General features: G+C 33.0%; 1 long non-coding RNA gene across 2 annotated transcripts in view; it reads right to left on the reverse strand.

Moving 5' to 3' along the window:
- Positions 1-24,329, reverse strand: part of LOC306657979 — a 90,994-nt gene that overhangs the window by 16,478 nt on the left and 50,187 nt on the right. Inside the window, exons 3-4 of one of the 2 annotated variants that reach the window (XR_013762937.1) lie at positions 23,841-24,030; positions 13,883-15,311 (exon numbers count right to left, since the gene is read on the reverse strand). This is a non-coding gene — a long non-coding RNA (uncharacterized lncRNA). Of the gene's footprint in view, positions 1-13,882; positions 15,312-23,840; positions 24,031-24,329 lie in introns of those variants that run through there. The other variant, XR_013762936.1, reaches the window with a different exon arrangement.

Genomic DNA, 24,329 nt, shown 5'->3' on the forward strand with positions numbered 1-24,329 from the left:
TCATACTTACACATTTTATTTTTTTTAATTTATTGCACATGGAGAAGTCAATATGACTGCTATGATTGCACAGCATATTTTTGTGCATTTTGTTATCTGTGTTGAGGAGAGGCGTGTGTACAAATATTTCCTGGCTGAGAATTGACCTATATTGGTTGCTGCTGATTTGCACACCAGAGCAATTTTTTTTTTTGTCGTTATGTTTTTTTGTTCTGGGCTCATGTTGCAGAAAATGAGCCTACATTTTCTGCCTATGCAACATCTTTAACTTTTTGTTATCTGGATCAGAGGTATGAAAACCATGTGTAATAGGCAAATAATAGTGCCCTACAAACCTGGATGAATATTAAGATTTAGATACCCATAGACTAAAGGTGAAAGGATGGGGAAAAACATACCATGCACATGGACTCAGCAAAAAAGCTGGAGTATCCATCCTCATTTCAGATAATGTGGACTTCAAGCCAAAGTTAGTCAGAAGGGATAAAGAAGGTCATTTCATACTGCTTAAGGGAAGCATAAATCAGCAAGATATAGCAATCATAAACATCTATGCCCCAAACAGTGGCTCATCCATGTATGTCAAACAAATCCTTCTCAATTTCAGAAACCAAATAGACCATAACACAATAATACTAGGTGATTTTAACACGCCTCTCTCACTACTGGACAGATCTTCCAGACAAAAATTGAACAACGAAACCATAGATCTCAATAACACAATCAATAATTTAGACTTAACAGACATTTATAGAATATACCATCCAACTAAGAGCGAATACACTTTCTTCTCAGCAGCACATGGATCCTTCTCTAAAATAGACCATATATTATGCCACAAAGCTAATGTTAGCAAATACAAGAAGATAGAGACACTACCTTGTATTCTATCAGATCATAATGGATTGAAGTTAGAAATAAATGAAAGAGTAAAACACAGAAACTATTCCAACATCTGGAGATTAAACAATATGCTATTATATGATGAATGGATAAAAGAAGATATTAGGAAGGAAATTTAAAAATTCATAGAGGTAAATGAGAACAAAGAAACATCATATCAAAATCTCTGGGACACTATGAAAGCAGTACTTAGAGGGAAATTTATTTCATGGAGCGCATTTAATAAAAGAAGTAAAACTCAACAAATAAACGACCTAACACTACAGCTCAAAGCCCTAGAAAAAGAAGAACAGAACAGCACCAAAAGTAGTAGAAGACAGGAAATAGTTAAACTCAGAGCTGAAATTAATGAAATTGAAACAAAAGAAACAATACAAAAAATTGACAAAATAAATAGTTGGTTCTTCGAAAAAATAAACAAAATTGATAAACCTTTAGCCACACTAACAAAGAGAAGACTAGAAAAAACCCAAATCACTAAAATTCGGAATGAACAAGGAAATATCACAACAGACAGGATTGAAATACAAAACATAATTAGAAGCTATTTTGAAAATCTATACTCCAACAAAATAGAAAATTTCGAAGACATCAACAGGTTTCTAGAGACATATGAATTGCCTAAACTGAACGAGGAGGACATACACAATGTAAATAGACCAATTTCAAGTACTGAAATAGAAGAAATCATCAAAAGCCTACCAACAAAGAAAAGTCCAGGACCAGATGGGTTCTCAGCCGAGTTCTACAAAACCTTTAAAGAAGAGCTCATTCCAATACTTCTCAAAGTATTCCATAAAATAGAAGAGGAGGGAACCCTCCCAAACTCATTCTATGAAGCCAATATCACACTGATACCTAAACCAGACAGAGACTCATCAAGGAAAGAAAATTTCAGACCAATATCCTTAATGAACATCGACGCAAAAATTCTCAACAAAATTTTAGCAAATCGCATACAAAAACATATTAAAAAGATAGTGCACCATGATCAAGTGGGTTTCATCCCAGGGATGCAAGGTTGGTTCAACATCAGGAAATCAATAAACGTAATTCACCATATTAATAGACTTAAAGTCAAGAATCACATGATTATTTCAATAGATGCAGAAAAAGCATTTGATAAAATACAGCACCCTTTCATGCTCAAAACACTAGAAAAAATAGGGATAGTGGGAACATTCCTTAACATTGTAAAGGCCATTTATGCTAAGCCCACGGCTAATATCATTCTAAATGGTGAAAAACTGAAAGCATTCCCCCTAAAAACTGGAACAAGGCAGGGATGCCCTCTTTCACCACTTCTATTCAACATCGTTCTTGAGACTCTGGCCAGAGCAATTAGACAAACCAAAGAAATTAAAGGGATATGAATTGGAAAAGAAGAACTCAAACTATCCCTGTTCGCTGATGACATGATTATATATTTAGAGGAACCTGGAAATTCCACCAGAAAACTCTTAGAACTCATAAGTGAATTCAGTAAAGTAGCAGGTTACAAGATCAATGCCCATAAATCCAACGCATTTTTATACATAAGTGATGAACCTTCAGAAAGAGAAATTAGGAAAACTACCCCATTCACAATAGCCTCGAAAAAAATAAAATACTTGGGAATCAATCTCACAAAAGAGGTGAAAGACCTCTACAATGAGAACTAGACAACACTAAAGAAAGAAATTAAAGAACACCTTAGAAGATGGAAAGATCTTCCATGTTCTTGGATAGGAAGAATTAATATTGTCAAAATGGCCATACTACCTAAAGTGCTATACAAATTCAATGCAATTCCAATTAAAATCCAAATTGTGTACCTTACAGAAATAGAGCAAGCAATTATGAAATTCATCTGGAAGAATAAGAAACCCAGAATAGCTAAAGCAATCCTTAGCAGGAAGAGTGAAACAGGGGGTATTGTAATACCAGATCTTCAACTCTACTACAAAGCAATAGTAACAAAAACGGCATGGTATTGGTACCAAAATAGAAAGGTAGATCAATGGTACAGAATAGAGGACACGGACACAAACCCAAATAAATACAATTTTCTCATACTAGACAAAGGTGCCAAAAATATGCAATGGAGAAAAGATAGCCTCTTGAACAAATGGTGCTGGGAGAATTGGAAATCCATATGCAACAGAATGAAACTAAACCCATATCTCTCACCATGCACGAAACTAAACTCAAAATGGATTAAGGACCTCGGAATCAGACCAGAGACCCTGCAGATTATAGAAGAAAAAGCAGGTCCAAATCTTCACCTTGTTGGTCTAGGATCAGACTTCCTTAACAGGACTCCCATAGCACAAGAAATAAAAGCTAGAATCAACCACTGGGATAGATTCAAACTAAAAAGCTTTCTCTCAGCAAAGGAAACTATCAGCAATGCGAAGAAAGAGCCTACAGAGTGGGAGAATATCTTTGCCAATCATACTTCAGATAGAGCACTAATCTCCAGAATCTATAAAGAACTCAAAAAACTCTACTCCAAGAATTCAAATAATCCAGTCGACAAATGGGCTAAGGAAATGAATAGACACTTCACAGAAGAAGATCTACAAGCGATCAACAAACATATGGAAAAATGTTCAACATCTCTAGTAATAAGAGAAATGCAAATCAAAACCACCCTAAGATTCCATCTCACCCCAATTAGAATGGCGATTATCAAGAATACGAGCAACAACAGGTGTTGGCGAGGATGTGGGGAGAAAGGTACACTCATACACTGCTGGTGGGGCTGCAAATTAGTGCAGCCACTCTGGAAAGCAGTGTGGAGATTCCTTAGAAAACTTGGAATGGACCCTCCATTTGACCCAGCTATCCCACTCCTTGGCCTATACCCAAAGGACTTCAAATCAGCATACTACAGAAATATAGCCACATCAATGTTCATAGCTGCTCAATTCACAATAGCCAGACTGTGGAACCAACCTAGATGCCCTTCAATTGATGAGTGGATAAAGAAACTGTGGTATATATATACAATGGAATATTACTCAGCCATAAAGAATGATAAAATTATGGCATTTGCAGGCAAATGGATGAAATTGGAGAATATCATGCTAAGTGAGATAAGCCAATCTCAAAAAGCCAAAGGATGAATGATATCGCTAATAAGTGGAGGATGACACATAATGGGGGGGAGGGAAGGGTTAGTATTAGGGTTAGAGTTAGGGTTAGGGAGGGGGGCAAGTATGGAGGAAGGAAGTACTGTATAGAGGGTAAAGAGGGGTGGGAGGGGTAGGGGGAAGGGAAAAAATAACAGAATGAATCAAACAACATTGCTCTATGTATATTTATGATTACACAAATGCTATGCCTTTACGCCATGTACAAACAGAGAAACAACATGTATCCCATTTGTTTACAATAAAAAAAAAATTAAAAAGATTTAAAAAAACAGGAGGAAACTCAAATGGACAATTCATCAAAGATCTAAGAAAAACATGACAAAGATGAAGGGAGTGCACATTTTTTTAACAAATAAATTATGAGAGAAAAAAAAACACAAAAAAACCAGAAGAGAAATTGGCAGATTAATAAAGTCTTAAGAGATGAACTGATAAATTAACAATTGCAACTTTTTTGGATTATGATTCAAAACATTTTTGTTTTATGCAACGATATTTGAAATTAAATTTGTAGACTAGTACTTTGTCCTAGAGATACCTGTGGAAGTATTTACTCAAAAAAAGACAAGATGTCTGCAATGTACATTAAAATAGCTCAGTGGAAGGACATAGCATATGAGGATATAAATGAAACAAGATTGACCATGAAGTGACAATTATTAAAGCTGAATAAAAAAATTATACTATTATTTTTTTATGTGTGATGGAAATTTTTCATAAATTTTTTTTCATGAAATGGAAATAAAGTTTTTCATAATAAAAATTTTCATAATAAATTTTTCATACCATCCTGTTATAGAAAGGATGGTAATGAAATTTGAAATGAAATATATTCAAGGACATTGTAAAGTATTCATTGTGTTTCATGTAATTTTATTATAGTTATGAAATGGAGAAAGAGTCATATTAACATTAATATCAAGTGAGTGGCAAATGAAAAAACAGAAATGAGCAAACAGAATTACACAACAATGCAAAAACGTGCCTTAAAGTGTTTTTATTCCTGAAACCAATATCCTTGCAGAACATTTGCATATTATGTTTAGTTGAGTTTAGATATATGGTTGTTAAAGACCAGAATACTAATTTGTTAACATGTTGACTTTTGAGATATAGAGTTAATTGTTAATGAATTGGTTGACAGGCAGGAAATACTGTATATCTGTGAGAGTCAGAAGAATGGGTTTGATTTTCAAGTTTATTCCCTACTTTCTAGTTAGAACACAATTTTAGAAAAAGAAAATCAGATGAGCAATTTTATTTTTTCACACACTTGCTTTGTAATATTTAGTGTACCTAGAGTAAAAGAAGCCCTACCACCATTACCATGGTAACTGTTATATAAACATCACATTAATATATTTAGGGAGAATGGAGTTGCTGGCATGGTGAATTTAGACCTATAAGGTCTCTGGTGCCAGAACAAGTTAAAAGATCCTTAGGGTTTTATGTACTCCAAGAGGTCTTACAGATCAAAAGATCATGTAGTACAGTAGCCTGTCAGGGACAAGGAGCGCTATGGCTATCTATGAGATGATCCAAACCTTAAGACCATCCAGAACTCTTATCCCACGTTCTCCAGTCTGCTTCAGAACCTTTTCTATTTTTGACTAGAAAGACATTCACAGTAGACTACAGCATATAAAATGGGTAAAATATTTCCCAGACGCTATGGTAGTGTTAGCAGTGGGTACATGACTTCCTTTCCCACTCACTTCCTTCATTTCTGAATATAAAGCCCAAGATCTGAGGTAGAGAATAAAAATGGAAAGTTTTAACTAGACTCTGACTAATTTATATGTCTCAAATTGATTCATTAATCACTGGTTTGGGCTAAATTTAACTGAAAGCAGTGAAGTTATCTGTCATTAGACAGACTTGGGAATCCAAGTCAGAAATTAGAAGCCCATTCTAAAAATAAAGACTAGCCTGCTTTCTAAATTCAAATTAGTGATTGAGCAAGTTACACCTCGTTAAGTTAACTGTGGAAAAATATTTTGAGTGGAAAGTAAGAAATAGAGCGATATCTAGAAGGTAGGTCTAGGAGCTATATCAAGACAAATATTTTACTTAATTCAGGAGGGAATTAACCATGATTAAGAGCTACTGGGAAAGATGTAATTGAGAAAGAGATCTTGAATATTCAGGAGGAATAAGAAATATTTGTTAATATGAAGTTTCTGAGAAACCATGAGAGAGAAAAAAAAAAAAAAAACTTACAGGAAACAATCATAAAGCTACTGTCCTCAGAGGAGAAGGCAGGGTGGGTTTAAATATAGACAGTTTTGCAGGGTCAATAAGCAAATGATACTTTTCAAATTTTGGAGAAATATCTGATTTTGTGCTGTTTAAGAAACAGAAGTCAACCAACTCCATCTTAGGATACTTACACTATTTTAATCATACATTATCTGAAATGATTTGCAGTTAATTCTTATTAGATTATCTTCCAGTATAAAACAAGGGTTGAGTCACTGAATAGTAAAAAATATTAAGTATATACAATGAATATTTTTCAAGGTACATTTATTCTTCATAATTTACTATGTATCATATATAAACAATGTGCATAAAATAGATGCATTTTAGAAAGTTCTACAAATATAAAAGAACATTAATCCATTTTTTCTTGATTATACAGATATATTCCATTTGTAAATTTATTAAGCTAGGTACTTATAATTGCCCTTTAAAAAGTGTATTATATGTATAAAACATTTAAAAATCAAAACTAACTTCACAGCTCAGAGAAATCACAATTGTTCTTTAGACTTTTTTTTTTTTTTTTAGTATATTTTTGTAGTACAAATAGTCTTTACCAGAGATTGGAAACTATGTAGACAGGCTAAAACCATTCACTGTTTCCGTTAATAAAGTTTTATTGGAACACTTTCATATTTATTTGTTTATGCATTATTTTTGGCTGATTTTACTGTACATCACAGCAGTTGGGAAAGATAACCACAACATCCACAGAGTAAGAACATAATTTATATTATCTGGCCTTTACAGAAAAATTTTACCAATCCATGTTCTATCTGTTTATGCATTATGCCCAGTATAATAGGGACCTAAGTAACTTTAGCCTCAGTTTTATAATCTCTCCCTCTGTAAGCTGTTGTGTTTTCCAAAATGTGATGTTTATATTTAGTTCTTTGAAAGATTTCTGTCTTGAATTCTGTTCTGCTGATACTAGGTTATTATTCAACCTGATATTAGAATAAATATAATTGAATAAAATTTTATCTGATATTATATTTTACTACATAAGATATTTGAAATAGTACTTGATGTCTTCTTATTTCATTTTCTTGTTTATCTTTATTGCATTACTCTTCTGTTTGTTTAATTTCATAATTTCTTTTCAAAGTATATTGAATTTTAACTTTATATAAGTTAAATACTTCTACCTTAATAGACCAATTTAACTCATTCAAATTCATTCCTGTCCATTACTGATATTTTTGAATTTAATATTGATCTGACTTTCATGCCTTTATTTGGTTTGGATTTGTTTTACAAATACTTTCAACTGCCTTGACCTTGCTTTGGCTATGTATTGCTGTTTTCTTCCAAGTGGTTGAATATACTGCATGTGTACTATTTCTACTCTTTTGACAGTTGTTTTTAATGCATTAATACATGTATTTTAGCTTATTTTTCTTTATTAATTTATAGAGTTTTTGTGTGTATCCTCAATACATGAAATTCTAGTCATGGACTATAGCAATATTTTTAAAAATATTTTCCCCTTTGCCCTTCTCTGTTCCACTTTGAGGTCATCTGGTATTTTATTTTCAAATTATTACTTTAAAAATAATCAACAACTGGGCTCACTAAGTTTTATTTTCTTTTCAAAATTACTTCTCATATTTCAGGTTTCTTCATAAATTTTTCTAAATAGGTTCTTCAGTCATAGTAAGGATGTGATGAATGTATTATGACATAAAAATTTTTTTTTGCAAGTAAAATTATTTTTTATTTTATTTAACATAATACCTTATTTCAGCATTTAATCCATGTAAGAAAATTATTAATAAGATAATTTACTCTTTTGTATCTTAAGTGTTTGAAATCTGGTGTGTATTTTTTTTTAATTTTATTTATTTATTTTTTATTGTAAACAAATGGGATACATTTCGATTCTCTGTACATGGAGTAAAGACATACCATTCATGTAATCATAAATTTACACAGGGCAATGTTGTTTGATTCATTCTGCCATTTTTCCCCCTTCCCCCCACCCCACCCACCCCTATTTTCCCTCTATACAGTCCTTCCTTCCTCCATTCTTGCCCCCCTCCCTAACCCTAACCCTAAACCTAACCCTAAACCTAACCCTAACCCTAACGCTAACCCCTCCCACCCCCCATTATGTGTCATCATCCACTTATTAGCGATATCATTCTTCCTTTGTTTTTTTGAGATTGGCTTATCTCACTTAGCATGATATTTTCCAATTTCATCCATTTGCCTGCAAAATACAAAAATTAACATGATTGTTTCTAATATGACAAAGCTAATGACACTTCAGTTTTGACTATAATGAGTATAATGTGTATGTCCATGTTTGTGTTTGTTTGCCACATTTATGAATATTTTAAAATAATAAATGTACAATGGCACATACTTAAAAATGTTAAAATAATAATATTTGCCCTCACAGTATTTGTCAAAAATGTTATAGTTAGGCCTTTGATTGAAGACTGATGTGAAATGAATTTTTTTCTTCATTGTTCAAAGCAAAGTTCTAGATAAATGTGAGGAATTTCACTTTCACTTGATGCATTTGAGTACTATCGTACATACATACCGTAGACTTATTTTAAAAATCTGTTTTTTATTCTAGTTTATAAAAGATGATGTAACTTCTTGGAAATTCTGTAAACATAATCAATATTGACAGCTTAATCTGAATATGTATCCACGTTTGTAACATGAACTCACATTAGGTCAAACATTGTGCTATTGAAAGTACTTAAGAAATTTAATAAAATACCTATATCAGGGAAGATATTTGAAATATTTTATTTATTTATTTATTTATTTGGTACTAAGGATTGAACCCAGGGTTGTTTAACCACTGGCCCACATCCCCAGCCCTTTTTTATATTTTACTTAGAATCAGGGTCTCACAAGTTGCTAAGTGCCTCACTAAGTTGTTGAGTTTGACTTTGAACTCGAGATCCTCCTGCCTCAGCCTCCTGAACTCTGGAATTACAGACTTGTGCCACTGCACTTATTTTAATTTCTATTTTAAATAGAAAATATGAGCACATTATAAAAGAAATTTAAACAGTTTATATTAAATCTCTATATTTCTACTGAAAGTTAAAACATGAAATTTTCACAAAATCAAAAGCTCACTCTCTCTTCACATTATCGTGAGATCTAATAGCTCAGAGGAAATATAATTTTTCAAAACACTTTTATATTTCTGACCAGGTGAAGTGTAAGGTAATTGTGTATAAGGGTATGACCTAAATGAGAGATAAGTGACAGACAGTAGAATTTCCATAATACTCATTTAGTAGAATCATTAAACATAATCATGTGTTGTATATTATGAGACAAACATCATTATGAACAAAACCATCTTTATAAATTACTACATTATATAATGAGTAAATGTCAACATATATATTATGAAAGGAATAGAGAATGTGAATGAGGTCTATATAGACCTTTTGCAAAGGATGTCTTATAATGAAAGAAATTTCAGGCAGTAACCATTCTTACCCTCTGAAAAATGAATGAGATCCATTTCCTTTCCATGTTGATACTGATCAAAGTAGAAGGGAAATGGGCTTCCATGAATTAGAAATTAATAGACATTGCAACTAATGCATGCTGTTCTAAATAATCTAATTGTTGAGCACCCAAGAGTATATATAAAGCCTAAGATTTTTTTTACTCAGAGGAAAGGATCCTCTGTTGTATTATTGATAATACCAGTTATCTGCATTCAGAAGTGTAAGCACTGTTCCATTGACATCCTTACCATCCAATGACATTTTTACCAGGAGAATTTTCAAAGTTCATAGAATAAGTATATAAGCAGGCAGAATTACTTCTAATAGTAGTGGCACTTTGCTGGTGTTCATGTGATAAAAGAGCTTATGACACCATATTTAGTACCTAAATAACACATGCACAGTATATTTAATATTTAACAGCTATTGAGAGTTTAATTATCTAAACAATATGGAATTGGTCTAGAGATTTCAAATAAATTCTAAATCAGGACCTCAGAAACCACATTCGAACAGGAAGACGCTGATTATCCACTGGTGGTAATCAATCTTTTTTGTGTTCTTGACAAAATTGTGAATACAAGAATCTGAGTGGCATAATTGGAGGAATTAAAAGATTCAAAATGCAACACAAAAGAAGTCAGCAATAATTACAGTAAAATTAACTACTAAAGTACAGAAATGTCTTTTCCTGTCTATCAAACCATCTAAGGTAATGTACTATTATGTACTTGGTTGCCCTTCAACACTTTTGTGTCACTGTTTGAATTAAGCCATTAAGTTACCTAACTTCCTTAATGTGAAACTGGAATTCGTGTTGAGAAAGTTTGTTTCCTGATTAAGTCGAATTTCTAAATGACAGTGAACAAAGAGAAAAATAACCCTATACCAGTTGCCTTACTTTTTTCTCATGTTTTCTTAAACATTCTTCTAAGAATTAATATGAATGTCAGTGCAGGAAGCAGTACCTGTCTGAATACAGCGATCTGACAGGCAATGACACATCTGCCCCCAAACACACCTCATCCTTGGTTTTTCTGATAATTTTTTTTTGTTTAGTTATACTCTCAAGGCAAGAGTAAATTATAATAAAGTAAATCTAAAAAATTAAACCCAAACAAATTTCTTGAGAGGAGTTATAAGTTGATTGATTTTATTGAAGTTGTATTAAGGAAAAATTATCTTTCAGGAATAAATGAAAACAAAGAGAACTTGAAATATGATCATAGGAGGGGTGAAGAGGATAGCTACAGGTGAAGAGATGAGCATGTACTTCCCAGTGTGGGATTACACATAACAGGAATGCATACCACGTACAGAAATCCTTGATCTCAGACTGGCTATTGCCCATTGGAGAGTCTTTCGACACTTAGATTCTGACTACTCTTGACTTTCTTTCTTTTAAAATATATATACGGAAGTACTTCAGTAAAATATTTAAAAATATAATTTCTGTGTAAAAACACAGAACCATTCCAAGTTTTCTGAGGAATTTCCATACACCAATTTGCATTCCCACCAGCAATGTACGCATGCACCTTTTCCCCCATATCCTTGTCAACAATTATTGTTGCTTGTATTCTTGATAACTGCCTTCAGACTGGCGTAAGATGAAATCTTAGAGTAGTTTTGATTTGCATTTTTCTAATTGCTGGAGATGTTGAACACTTTTTCATATATTTGTTGATCGATTGTATTTCTTCTGTGAAGTGTCTGTTCAGTTCCTCAGCCCATTTGTTGATTGGGTTATTTGTTTTTTTTTTGGCTTTAAGTTGTTTGAGTTCTCTACATATCCTGCAGATTAATGCTCTATCTGAGGTGTGTGTAGTAAAGATTTCCTCCAAATCTGTAGACTCTCTCTTCACATTATTGATTGTTTCCTTTGCTGAGAAGAAGCATTTTAGTTTGAATCCATCCCATTTATTGATTCTTGATTTTATTTCTTGTGCTTTATGAGACTTGTCAACGAAGTCAGGTTCCAAGGTGACATGATGAAGATTGTGCCTACTTTTTCTTTTATTAGGTGCAGGGTCTCTGTTCTAGGGCCTAAGTCTTTGATCCACTTTGAGTTGAGTTTTGTGCAGGGAGAGAGATAGGGATTTAATTTCATTTTGCTACATATGAATTTCCAGTTTTCCAGCACATTTGTTGAAAAGGCTATTTTTCTCCAATATATGTTTCTGGCACCTTTGTCTAGTATGAGATAATCGTATTTATATGGGTTTGTCTCTGTGTCTTCTATTCTGTACCGTTGCTCTTCCTGTTTATGTTGGTGCCAATACCATGCTATTTTTGTTACTATTTTTCTGCAGTATAGTTGAAGGTCTGGTATTGTGATACCTCCTGCTTCCCTCTTGTTGCTAAGGATTGCCTTGGCTATTCTGGGTTTCTTATTTTCCCTAATAACTTTCATGATTGCTTTTTTCTATTTCTATGAAGAATGTCAATGGGATTTTAATTGGAATTGCATTAAATCTGTATATCGCTTTTGGTAGTATGGCCATTTTGACAATGTTAATTCTGCCTATCCAAGAACAAACTGGGAAAAAAATCTTTACTTGCACATACTCAGAGCACTAATATGCAGGATATAAAAGAACTCAAACAACTTAACACCAAAAAAACAAATAACCCAATCGACAAATGAGCTAAGGAACTGAACAGACATACGATCGACCAACAAATATATGAAAATATGTTTAACATCTCCAGAAATTAAATGCAAATCAAAACTACTCTAAGATTTCATCTCACTACAGTCAGAATGGCAGTTATCAAGACTACAAGCAACAATAAGTGTTGGCACGGATGTGGGAAAAAGGTGTACTCATACTTTACTGGTACGAATGCAAATTGGTGCAACCACTATGAAAACAGTGTGGAGATTCCTCAAGATACTTGGAATGGCACCACTATTTGATCTGACTATCCTACTCCTCTGTTTATACCCAAAGAACTTAAAATCTGCATACTACAGTGACACAGCCACATCAGTGTTTATAGCAGCTCAATTCACAATAGCTAAACTATGGAACCAACCAAGATGCCCTTCAACAGACGAATGGATAAAAAAAATGTGGTACATATACACAATGGAATATTACTCAGCCTTAAAGAAGAATGAAATTATGGCGTTTGCAGATAAATGGATGGAGTTAGAGAATATCATGCTAAACAAAATAAGTCAAACCCCAAAAAACCAAAGGTGGAATGTTTTCTCTGATAAGTGGATGCTGAACCATATGTAGGGGGAGGGGATGAAGGAACTTTGAATAGGGCAGAGGGGAGTAAGGGTAGGGAAGGGGTTGTGGGGTGGGAAGGATGGTGGGATGAGGCAGACATTATTATTCTATATACATGTATAGTTACACTACCAGTGTGATTGTGTACCATGCACAGCTCCATTTGTGTACAGTGTGTCAAAATGCATTCTACTATCATGTATTAGAAAAAATTGAAAAATTTTAAAAAATTGAAAAAAATCACAGAACCACAAAAATTTTCAGAAATAAAATTTTGAAGCACCATCATTAAGAAGTGATTAATGAGCCAGGTGTGGTAGCTCACCCTGTAATCCCAGCTGCTCAGGAAGCTGAGACAGGAGGATTGAGTTCAAAGCCAGCCTCAGCATAAGTGAGGCACTAAGCAACTCTGTGAGACTCTGTCTCTAAATAAAATACAAAATAGAGCTGGGGATGTGATTTGGTGGTTGAGTGTCCTTGAATTCAATCCCAGGTACCAAAAGAAAGAAAAAGGAGCGATTAATGCAAATATTTCGCTTATTTCATTTAAATGTCTTTTAGTTTTATGGCTTAAGAATATAATAAAACCAGTAGGTAATTTTAAAAAAAGAAATCTCTCACCCCCACCCACATCCACCATCACACTATTATTTCTTTTGTATTTTGTAAAATATTTAATTCTATATAATTTTTCATAGCTTATATATAAGTAGCAGTATAATATGCACACTGGTCTTTGACTTGTCTTTTATAAATTAAAAATATAGCTTTAACTTAGCTTAAATATTTTTGTTTTTACATGTGCATGATTTCTTTTTATTCTTTTTTTCAAATAGGAACATGTTACTTTTTTTCGAAGGTAACAAAATTTAATCAGTCCAATGTACATGATTATTTGGGAAAGGAATTTGATGGGTAAAATCAGTAAGAATCTTCAATTGACCATATAAGACAAAGTGAACCGAGTGAAGGACCTGGGATCAATGGACTCTGAGTAATACTATTTTTCTAGGGTCTGATATATTAAGCCATGTGAGTGTTTTGCATTCAACAGTCAGTTCCTCACTTCATATAATGTTGACTTGCTAGTATGTGAACCACTCTGACTTCTGCATTATTCTGATGTTTTTCTAACATAAATTGAGTATGAAGAATTTAATGTCAGCTGGCATCACATCAGAATTGACTATACAATTTAGTTCGAGGAATTAGTCATGATCAAGAGGCATAAGTGTTTATAATTCTGATAGATAATGCCAAATTCTGTCTGTTTGTACCAAATTTCACTCTCCAGCAAATTATGAGAATGTTATTTTTTAATCTTTAACTGGAATGTATTACCAAGCTTTTTATGTCTTTCAAATCACTTTTGCTGGATGTAATACACATCCTCTAGTTGGGTGTTTTATCTGTTAATAATTCAATGGATATTAATTCACCAAGTTTTGAAGGTGAATACGCCCTAGAAGAAAACAAAAATAAGACTGTTTCCCTTGGTAAGAGGCTTCATATTTATGATTTTGTGGTTCTCCCAGAAATCCATTTTTCTAAATCTCTCAGTTTTGAGTGTTCTGGATATCTTTTCACAGGGAAAAAAATGCCATTTCAATATGCAAATTTAAACCTTTAATTTCAGAAAATATTCCAAAAGTTGTGTTCTTAAAAAAATTTTCTTTTACCAGAAAGTATAATTAATGCATTTTTAAGATTTCTTTTAGGTCTTTTTCTTGTCTATTATTTTTGTGAAAAAAATTTAACACTTTTTAAAAATATATATGTATATTCACATATGTTGAAGATCATTTGGTTTCCAATTTTTTGAAATAACACATAAAGCTGCAGTGAGTATTTGTATAGGTCTTTTGACCTACATGGCAGGTATGTAGTGTTAGCTCCATTATGATCCAAACTTGTACTTTGACCATGACTCTTGACAACTACTCTGACTTTCTTGAGAAATTATTTCTTCCTAAGGGACTTTTTCATGTTTCTGCCCACTTTCCTAACATGGTACATTTTCTTATTGATTTGAGGAATTTGTTTATTTATTGTGCACGATTTCATTCATTAGCAGATGTTTCACCACAGGCCCTGGGAAGTGTAGGAAACTGGAGAAGGACTTGATAATGATGGGGATGCAGCAGCTTCCACCGTGCCAAAGTCATTAAGGCCTGCCTGAATCCTTTTCTACCCACCTCATCTCTCTTTGGAAGAACATTCTTCAACTCCCAGGGAAATGGCAGGAAAATCTGTCCCTGTCAGGAAACAGGTCAAGTCTCATTGCAGTTGAAAAAACATCAGACAGACAGTCATGCAAACAAAAAGAACCTTCAACCCCTATGAGAGGCCCAGGAAAAAGGTCTGACCCCAGTCTAGAGACTGTCTGGAAAGATGGGATTCCTGAGAACCCCTCTACCCTGAGTCCTGGAGCTTCCAAAGACAGACAACCAGTGACAGCCCCCTAGCTAGCAAGCACTGAGTGGCAGCTACAGAAGCACAAATAGTGGGGGAAAGAGGGAAAGAGTAGTAAAATGATTTGCTTTTCAGACACAATCACAAAGGAAGATCTACTGCTAAAGGTGGAACAAATATTGGGAAAACCACGCCAGCATCTTAGCCTCCACCATAGAGTTACAAGGTAGCAAGAGGGGAATTTGAAGCCTGCAAAACACTGAAGTAACCATGGCAACAACAGGGGAAAATCTGCTCAATTTCTTGTAACATTGACTACAGTTCCATATTAAATTTCTAGCAAAAAAAGAAATTTGACAATTTCCAGTGGTAATTTTATTTTGTTTGAATTTTACTGCAGTCTGTACAATTTATACAAATGTCTTACTTTCAACCAAACATAACAAGATCCATAAAGAGGTAAGGAAATAAACTCCACAATGTCATTATATAAGCAAATAACCATATCAAACTTAATGTTTAAAAGATCCTTATGAACAAGCAAATTCAGATCAGTTAGAGTCACCCGCTAAGATCAAGAGGCAGAGATGTGCAAGGTGGCTAAACATAAGAGGAATGTAAACAAAGATAGGAAAACTACTGTAAGAACAACTAATAAAAATGCTAGAAAGGAAACATTCAGAAACAGATTGTCTTCAGACTACACTTAAGTAAAAAAGATTTAATCAAGGAGCAGTGAACATGAATACAGTTCATATAACTTGATAAAATATAGAGAAAATATTGAAAAAAATCAAACAGAACATCTAAAAGCTTTACTACAATATAAAGTAAAGTAGCGTTGTGTGTACATTGTGTGTACGTTGTGTGTTCCACGGTAAGAAGAGAGACAATGGGACAGCAGATATATTTAAAGATATAATGGTTGATGATATTTAAAAACGAAAGACCTTGAACCAGTTGTATACCAGTTGTATATTGGAAATGGAGAAATAATTTAGTGCCTATATTCTTAGTCCGTGTGTTCATGTAGAAAATCTCAAAGTATTTACAAAAAAACTGGTAGAACTAATAAAGTAACTTAGGCAAGGTGTCAGGATATAAGATTAATATATAAAATTGAGTCATAATTCTATTTACTAACAATACATAATTGGAAATTGAAATAGCACTGCAGGATACACCAGAATAAAAATCTGAAATATTAAGGGTGAACTTATTTAATTTCCTTAGTGAGAAACTGGACTTAACATTGAGCAGATTTGTCTAACTTCCCTAATGTATCAATGGCCTGCCCATTGAGAAAATTTAACTTCCTCCCCAGAAAAAAATTCTAAAGCATTATGAAAAAGGAAAAAAATAAATAAATTAAAACTCTGTTGCTGAATTTTCCCATCACCTATTCTGGGGTACTCTTCTAAACTGCAGAGAATAAGGACAAACAACAGTGCCTACCACAATATCATTCCAAAGAACATGATGAGGTGATGTCAGCTGAAGATGCCTAAAAAATAAACTACCTGGTACTTGTCCCAACCTTGACTTTCTCAGCGTCTCACTACTGATCAGTCATCCCTGTTTTACAATCAATGTCTCTGTTAAATGTGAATATATAAGTTAGGAAGTAAATTGTGAGAAAAGAGCTGCAAACAGAATAAAATAGAACCAAAGGTAAGAGGAAACAGGACTTGGTGGTTGTCAACAATGTGAGATTGAAAAATTCTAATGCATTAAACATTATGCAATGTATAAATGTAACAAAACATCTTACGGCACCCCGTTAATGTGTACTATTCTTATGATTTATGTATCAGTTAGAAATAAATTTAATTTTAAATATTAAATAAATAAAATGAACTTTTTTTTAATTCCATGAATTTATAAAAGAAAAAATAAGTGAAAAAACATCTATAGGTTAAGATACCATTATGTATTATAACAGAAATATATGGGAAGGGAGTTCGATGACAGTAAGATCTGTTCATAGTTGTCATCAAACCAGTCTTTTTCTCTGTTGTCTTACTGCTGTAAGTCCTCCTCTGTTTTCTGTTCAACGTTATGCTTATACTTAGGCACACTCAGGGAAGACAGGGAAAGCTGTCAAAAGGTCCAGTACATTTCAATGTCCTTCTTTTCTGTTAATGAAGTTAGCTTTCCTATATCTGACTTTCTTACTTGTTTAAATGTTTTCAAATAGGCTGGGTTTTGGTTTCATATCATGCTTTGCTTTTTATAATTTATTTATAGCTGTTATTATTGTAATTTATCAAGTTTTCTATAGTCACTTTTGTAGTTGGGTTAGTCTATTACCTGCATTCATAGATGGACACATAATTCCATTGACTGAGTTCAGGAAAAATACTATTTGTTCATAATACTTATCTATTAGTTGGTAAGAATTTTTCTGTGATGTTATTCAATTCACTTTTTAATATTTGTATTAGTTCTTTGTAGTTACACATACTATCGAGGTTCATTTTCACATAATCATACATGCATATTTGTTCCACTACAATTCACTTCTTCGTGTTGATTTCCTGATACAATACCACTTCCTTTTATCATTATTCTTAACAAAAATAATTGGGTTTTTCTGAATAACTTTTGCAATAATATTCCATTTTAGAAGCAACATAGGTAGGGTAATGAAACATTGTCTTAAGTGGATTTATTTTAAGAATGTCAACTGTTACCTATAGTCACATATTTTTATTGCTTTCTTCAAATCAGGTTTGTCTATGTTTTTAGATAGTCTTGTTCCTATAATAATTTGAAGTCTAACATGTCTGTGGAGTACTGATATCAGCCCTGTGCACCCCACTCACAAAACCAACTGTGGCTTGTGTCTTTCCACTTTAGATAATACACATTTTCTGAAATCTGTCCCTGAACATTTTCATAAGGAAGTTGAAAGATAGTGCTCAGAGGCTACTTGTCTTTTATTATTACATTGTTTTCTTCCCTGATCTTTTTTATATTAGGGAGGACATGCATCACCTCTGCAAACCAGGGTTATGTCTTTTCCTAGTTTTGTTGCAAAGCATGTCAAGAATGTTAATCTCACCCCCCCCCCCTTAGGGTGTTGTGATTACCATAGGAGGTGGGTCTGTGGATTTGTGCAGCATTGACATTATAGAGCCCAAAACATTATCTTTTATTTTCTTTACATATTTTCACACTATATGTAGAATTTAACACTTTCATATCTATTTTTTAACAGAAGTTTGAGTCATTTTGTTTTCAAAATTTTATTATTACAAAATGTGCCTTCTTGAAAAACTCTTTTTAATCAATGAAATTTCTTAAATTTTAAGGAATAAAAATATTAAACTAAACATTTAGGTTTAAAGGAGAAACAGCTTACCTAGAAACATGGAGATGAGAATTAATTTCACTTACTGTATGAAAAATACTTTGACACAAATATACAGTTTTTAGCATGTGTGATTTAACTTCATATATTGAAATAAATCTCTCAAGTATCCTTGCATAGCAGAAAAAAATCAGTAAGACATTTCAAGAATAAAAAATACTATGGACAAATATGTATGGAAAAATGTTGAAGATTTTTGGTCTTGCCTTCCATTCATAAGATGCTATGTTAACTAAACCTCTTTAAACTGATTAAAATGTTATTTTGTTATTTCCTACATTCAAAAGAAAAATACTTGTTGCCTGTCACTATTATTTGGAAAATAATGAATTCAATATATTTGAAACTGGTTTCAGAAAGTGTCTAATAGGACCATAGTAAATATCCATAGTATAGCATGTGAATATCATGAGAGACACATTACATACTCTACATAGTCATATGAGGAAGTAGTTCTAAGATGGCTGGCAAAGAGCCAAGAGGTGGTGCATGTGTGGCCTTAGGAGGGCGTGCTTATACGTAATCTCTACTCTGATTGGTCAGGTTTCCTTCCGTGGACAACTCATGCTCCCTATTCTTTCTTATGCAGTGCCTGTGCTCCTGCACTGATCATGACCGGGCTATTCTAAGATGATTGGCTTTTTGATTGTATATAAGAGGCTCCTTCCCTGGTGCAAGAGAAAGAAGTAACTTCAGGCTAAATAAAGATGCTGCTCATTCCCAGTCTGCCTCCGATTTTCAGTCTCGTGGGGATGTTGCTGTGGGCAGCAACAATTCTAAATGACTACAAACGATATTTAATATGAGAAAATTGAGATCACTAATATTGGCTGATTAGTAATATTGATCACTAATTTTGGTTATGATGAAAGTTATTATGATTCAAAAGAAGAGAAATGGCAATATATTAATTGTGAATCATGAAGGGAAGAATTCAAAGCTATTTTCAGAATTTTTGGTTTTGCAAATAAGAATTTTATTTGTTTCACTCACATTAAACAACTGGAAATCATCAACCCTAACAATTAATTTTAATATCATTTTTTTGTTAAGTATTTGAACTTCCTCTTTTTTCTGAGCACTAATCTTTATTATATATTATTTTGGTATGTCCTTTATCAATCTCTTCTCATTATATTTCTTTAATTTATTGACTTCTTTTTACATCTTCATTTTAGGATGTGTCCTGTTTTGCAAATAGGATATTAAAAATCTAACGCACAAAATCTCTGTTTAAAATTTTGTTTTCTCACAAGATGATGTAGGAACATCTGTAAATCATTAACCGATTAGCCACATATCTCTGTTTGCAATTCTTTTTGGAGTAAAGACCTCCAATCTTGCTCCAATTGGCAGTTTGACTCCTTGGAGGAGGTTGTATGCTGAGATTCCTTAAATGAAGTTTCTATTTATTATTGACTGACTATAGGATTATTATTTATATTTGCAGGATTATTTAAAGCTACAAGTTTATATTGATAACCTTGCTGTGTGACTTCAAAACTTGCTATTTTTAAGTCCCTATTATTTGATTACTAATAGTAAAATCCCAACTTTTTTAAGTTACAATCTAATTTTCAAATAATTAAAAATGAACAGATTTCTAAGTTTACGATGATTGATTCATTATATATCAAAACTAGTATTACTAAAAAAAGAATCTAACATTTTGCCTTCATGAAGGATAGATAATAACAAAAGCAATATTCTTTGATGAATTTGTTATGATGAATTTCTTTTCCTTAAATCAGTAAACCTAATTGATTTAGTGGCATGGTCAGCTTTGCCCTGTTAGTGTAAAAGGGTGGATGAGATTTATGCTTTATATTTAATGTATTGCCTTTTGAGATAAAATGTTGCCCCTTTTTTTGGAACAGGAAACCTAACTCTTAATTTTTCATTAAAATGCTTCTTTTTAGAATCACTCCTTATGGGAATGGGAAAAAAGTTGAATTAGAACATAGTCTAATAAATAGTGTATTAGGGGGTGACACATCTTAAGAAGAAACTGACAGACATTTGATTTTTTATGTCTGAAAATCCTGTCAACACTGGCATTTTTGGCCTATACAGGGTCTCTGGGCTACAGTCACTGCCATCTGTCTGAGTGGCAAACTGCCTATTCATAAATTAGTTGGACCATTTCATCAGGGCTGAAATGCCAAGGAATAATAACTACAAAAGAGAAGATTCTATATTTCACCAAATGCTGCTATATCTATAGGTAACTCATTGTAAGAGCATTGTCATAGATTAAAATGCCATCTAGCCTACTTGAAAAGATGGGCCCAAATGAAGGGCTCAGAGGGGATATATTGGATTATACAAAATATTTCTAAAATGTATTAATCTTGAACTGAAAGGAATAGACAAGTATGATTTGTGAAGCACACATTCAAATTAGCAAGTTTAAGACACTTTAAAAATAAGTTTATGCATATACAATAATTTTAAGGTGATGCTCATAGTCTTTATACAATGGTTATCTCTTCCCACATGGAGAAAATCCAAGAATTATTGTACCTATTTTGAAAGTGCTGAGTTAAAAAAAAAAAAAAAAAAAAAAAAGAACTCCAGGTGCTCCAGGTGTTTATGTTTGAGCACACACATCTCTTCTGCAAATCAGTAAGTTTGTGTTTGTGTTTTCATATCACTAACAGACCAAAAGTAGATCACTTATGATCTTTGGTAAAAAGACAATGTTATATAATCTAAGATAATGTACCTACGGTTTATACTTTATTTTTCATTCTTCTAAATATTGCCTAGTTTAATTCACTTGAAAGTATATATCTCTTTCAGGTGCCTTCACGGTGAATAAGAATTAGATGATCTTTTACTTCAAGTAGTATGCATACCAATCTTCCAATAGGTTCATTTGTTTTATTTAAGAGGAATGCATTTAATTTCACAAACAAAAATATTTTGAGACATTCTACACGTTAAGTGACTACTTTGAATATTTTGGTTCTTATTTTATAATGGGTTTGAGGTTATGCCGAAAACATTCTAAGGATAGCACATTTTCAGTCAATTTTTACACACAGCATATTGAGTGTTTTTCAAATACTCATACCATCTTGAATACAGCGAAAGTACCTAATACTATATAATAATGTAGACTACAAAGTCGATTGTGAAATACAAGCAGATTTTTGTATCTTCCAAAAATTTATCACTAACAACAAAAACTTAAATTATATTTATCACGAACAATGGAACAGCAAGTGAATGCTAATGGAAAGGAACAAAGAAAGTAGACGTAATTTATAATACACTGTGTGCAGTTCTGGCATCAGTCCATAATGAAAGTGCTCAACTCTTATAATTATGGGAGCTCCAATGTCCCTCCAACATGAGTCCAATTTCTATATTATATTACCTTTTTTTGTTGTTGGAAGGAGTGTCCTATGAAGAAATAAAATATATTAGCGTTACAGAGTCAGCCAAACTCTGTGAGGCTATATCTTTTAAAAAAGATTAGATCCTTACTCCACCTTGAGTGACCCAGAAGTTTTAATTTAATGAAATAATTAGCCTGAATTATGAAGCCAAAATAACTTATGAAGGAAATTTATGGTTCAATCTTCATCCTCCTCTCCATCTAATAATTTTATTCTTATCATATATGAGCATATTCCTTTTAGGAAGAGTAGTTTAAGCTATAAACTAATAGGACTGAATTCTACATGCAAATACCCCAGATATGCATCACACAATTGGTTATTTAAAAGATGGCTTCAGTCTTTGGGCATTTATTGATGATTCATTGGGTTTACCTATTTTAGGAATTTTATGATAGCAGGACAGTATTGTAAGGTCTTAAAATTTCAATATCTCATGTAAATGATAGAACTTATTGATCACAAAATAAAATGTGAGAGTCACCAATAAAAGGATAAATCAATTTCTATGAGATCCAGAAGAGGAAAAGTAGATATCCAGTTGATGGGAAGGAATAAAAAGGACTTCTTAATGGGGAGGAATTTTGTATTTGATTTTGATCTTGAATAACCATTTGGATATGGAAACAGGAATTGCCTGAAAAGGAGGTTGGAAATGGATAACAGAAAAACAGCTATGTCCCTCCAACAGCTCATCAAGAACAGTCACATATGATGTCGTTCTACTGCTCAGGTGGGGGTTAGAAGGCGCGCTCTGGGACATGGGTGGAAACCCTGAGTGTTGAGAAGGAATGCTAATTTTCAAAAAGTCATTTTAGCATCTTTAGCTTCAGAAGGTAACTCTGAAAGAATTTCATATGACTGTTGCTTTGAAAGGAATCCTAACAGCAAAACTCAGGAGTCCAGTTCAACTCTGAACTAGATTGACTACATCCCCACAAAATCCATCAAGCAGAAAAAAACATGCCTTTTTCCAGGCGTGAATGCTATTTACCTGAGAGCAGCCTCTGCTATTCTGTGTCCAGAACTCAATGTCTTGCATTCAGTATAAATTTACAAGAAACTCAAAAAAACAAACAAATTCAACTTTCCTTCATGATATAAAGCAAATGACAAAATCAGACTCAGATGGATCCACATGTTTGGGCACTACGCAATAGAGAATTTTAAATAACTATTACTGGTAAGTTAAACACTCTACTAGAAAAGACATAAAATATTCTTAGGCTGATCGGGCATTTTAGAGACAGGTGGGAATAAGGAAAGTCAAATAGAAACACCAGAAATTAAAATGATTGCAACAAAGATGAAGAATTATTTTGAAAGGCTCATAAAAGTACGCTTCATAGTCTAAGAAATAACCATGGAACTTGAGGATAGTTCATTAGAAATTTTCTGCATTTAAATACATATTGAAGAAGAAATGAAGAAAAACAGAAGAGGCATTCAAAAGCTTTGAGATAATAAAAAAGAGAAACATTTTAACAAGTATGTGAGTGGGATCCTAAAAGAGATGAAAAATTGGTGTGAAAAAGACTTAAAGATACAATGACTGAGAATTTTATAAAAACAATGAAAAGCCAATCAAACTTAAGATCTTAGAATCACAATGAAACTCACCAGGTGCAGTGGTGCATGCTTATAATCCCAGCAGCTCAGGAGCATGAGGCAGGAGGATCATAAGTTCAAAAGCAGCCTCAGCAACTTAGTGAGGCCCTAGACAACTTAGAAAATCTGGTGTCAAAATAAAAAAAAAGGACTGGGGATGTGACTCAGTTGTTGAGTGTCCCTGGTTTCCATCAATCCCTGGTACCACAAAAATAAATAAATAAATAAATAAATAAATAAATAAATAAAAATAATGATCCCAGTGAATCCAAAACAAGACACACACACACACACACACAAGAGAGTTCTATACCAGTTAAACATTTCTCATTTAAACGATAGAAAACCAAAATACGGAGAAGTATGAAAGAAAGTCAAACAAAAATGAAAAATTACCTATAGAAAAATCACCAGAGATATTGTGCCAACTCTGAATGGATTCAACCCTACTTTGTAGGAATGGCTGTTTGCTTGTTTATTTATTTAGTAATCTGACT

Source organism: Sciurus vulgaris (assembly GCF_902686455.1).
Source record: "Sciurus vulgaris genome assembly, chromosome: 3".
NCBI lineage: Eukaryota > Metazoa > Chordata > Mammalia > Rodentia > Sciuridae > Sciurus > Sciurus vulgaris.